Source organism: Babylonia areolata, chromosome 20, assembly GCF_041734735.1.
Source record: "Babylonia areolata isolate BAREFJ2019XMU chromosome 20, ASM4173473v1, whole genome shotgun sequence".
Classification (NCBI taxonomy): Eukaryota; Metazoa; Mollusca; class Gastropoda; order Neogastropoda; family Buccinidae; genus Babylonia; species Babylonia areolata.
The window spans coordinates 34695339-34697838 of NC_134895.1; the positions used below are offsets into that span (position 1 = coordinate 34695339).

Below are 2500 nucleotides of genomic sequence, written 5' to 3' on the forward strand. Positions count from 1 at the left end.
GATGAGAAGAAGAAGAAGAAGTAGTAGTAGTAGTAGTAGTAGTAGTAGTAGAATAACAACAACAACAACAAAATAGCAACCACAACTGCTATTATCATTATCATCACCATCATCATCGTCATCGTCAGCAGTAGTAATAGTAGTAGTTGTTGTTGTTGTTGTGTCGTCGTCGTCATTGTTGTTTTTATAATTATCAAACAACATCTTTACATCGTAAAATTCTTTGACATGTTGAAACTCTTGTCACAATCAGTTTTCAGTTTCAGTTTCAGTTTCAAGGAGATTTCAAAGCGTGCGGACAAATCCACGTACTCTTCACCACATCTGTTGTTGTTTTTTCAATACGTTTTTCGTTGTTGTTGTTGTTGTTCTGTAATTTTCGACGGGCGCAATAGCCCAGTGGTTAAAGCGTTGGACTTTCAATCTGAGGGTCCCGGGTTCGAATCACGGTGACGGCGCCTGGTGGGTAAAGGGTGGAGATTTTTACGATCTCCCAGGTCAACATAATTTATGTGCAGACCTGCTAGTGCCTGAACCCCCTTCGTGTGTATATGCAAACAGAAGATCAAATACGCACGTTAAAGATCCTGTAATCCATGTCAGCGTTCGGTGGGTTATGGAAACAAGAACATACCCAGCATGCACACCCCCGAAAGCGGAGTATGGCTGCCTACATGGCGGGGTAAAAACGGTCATACACGTATAAGCCAATCGTGTACATACGAGTGAACGTGGGAGCTGCAGCCCACGAACGAAGAAGAAGAAGAAGAAGTTCTGTAATTTTCTATCCTCTTTCATACTTTGCTTGGTGAGTCAACTCTGCTTTCTGTAGTGTTCTTGCCTCTACCTTCGATGCCAACCTCTCATTCTTGGATTTCAGCGTTTCAAGTTGCGCTGAGAATGTCTGTCGATATTGTTGAGCTTTTGCTGGTTGTTTCAAACGAAGTGTTCGCTACAGAAAACGGTTGTTGTGCTGCAACAATATCGATTTGTAGACTCTTGGTTGTTGTGCTGCAACAATATCGATTTGTAGACTCTTGATTTATCACACTGGCACGATCTGAACATAATACTGACATCGCCATAGAGTACACGATGTTTACGATATAGAGACTGCTGATGAATTCTCAAGGAGTCGTTCGTTTATTTATTTATAGTCTGTTCATCTAAGATGATGATATTAGACTGAAAATAAATTATATCATTATTATTATTTGGATTATTATTATTTCTATCATAATGATGATTGTTATTATTAATTAGAAATCGACATTTGTGTATATTCGAATGAAAAGGGGGACGGTTGAGGTGGAGGGGAGGGGGTTGAGGGGGAGGGGACTAAGAAAGGAAGAGAGAGAGAGAACAGAATGTGGAAAAGATAAAGTACAAAATCTAAAATGGAGAGGGTGAGTGTTAGTGATTGGAGAAAGAAAACACATAATACTGGAAGGGTGTGTGTGAGAGGCGGGACGGGGGAAGCGGGATTAGGACAACAAAAATTATCAATAATCAAATATTGTATGCACTACTTCTGTAGATTATTATTTGAAAAGAGGTTCATGTGGGGACCTACAACAAACAAACAACTGGACTATTTAACACATAACTAGCTAAATTTAATAAAGAACAGTTTGAAATGTAACTTTTTCCAAAAAAAATGTTAACATTTGAAACGGGTAACACGTTGTCCGTAATTTCTGGAGGCAAAAAAGGTTTCATTACTAAAAAGCGGGTTAAAACGTGCTCTACCGTTAAACGTTCCTTGCAAATGCATTCAATATTTTCACAACTGAATATTTTGTGTATGGGGCATTTAGTAATAACCTAAATGCCATGCTCTTAACAGCCCTGCCAGTTCTTTTAGCATTTAATAAGGCAGAAGTGTTAACTTCTAAAGACAGAAAGGAATATTGAACTTCCTCATCGTTTATCATCATCTGAAATGTGTAATATTGTCTCTGGACCTTGCAATTGGAATGAACTTCCTCTTTCGCTTCGTCAAGTCTCCACACTCAGCTCTTTCAAGTCTGGCCTTAAAACCCACCTCTTCCCAAAATAGCCTCCCTTCCCTGCCTCTTCCTTGTCTTTAGTTTCTCCAGTTTTAGAGTTATGCGTGCGTGAGAATTTTTTTGTATTTTTTCCTGCGTGCGGTTTTATTTGTTTTTCTTATCGAAGTGGATTTTTTCTACAGAATTTTGCCACGAACAACACTTTTGTTGCCGTGGGTTCTTTTACGTGCGCAAAGTGCATGCTGCACACGGGACCTCGGTTTATTTTCTCATCCGAATGACACCATTTATGTATAAATATATATGTGTGTGATACTTGCAATCTAATATACTTATTCCACACCGGCACAACAGGGAAAGTACATAAAGAACCAGATGGCCTCCTTCACATATGCATCCACATCAAGAGATAGATAACGCCCTTGCAACAATTTGCAGTCTAATATACCTAGGCCCATCCCTCCACACACACACACACACACACACACACA

The 2500-nt window shown here is 39.5% G+C and overlaps 1 protein-coding gene across 2 annotated transcripts in view; it reads right to left on the minus strand.

Moving 5' to 3' along the window:
- LOC143295449 (phospholipid phosphatase 1-like) overlaps positions 1 to 2500 on the minus strand; it is a 16749-nt gene that overhangs the window by 12431 nt on the left and 1818 nt on the right. The window lies entirely within an intron of this gene.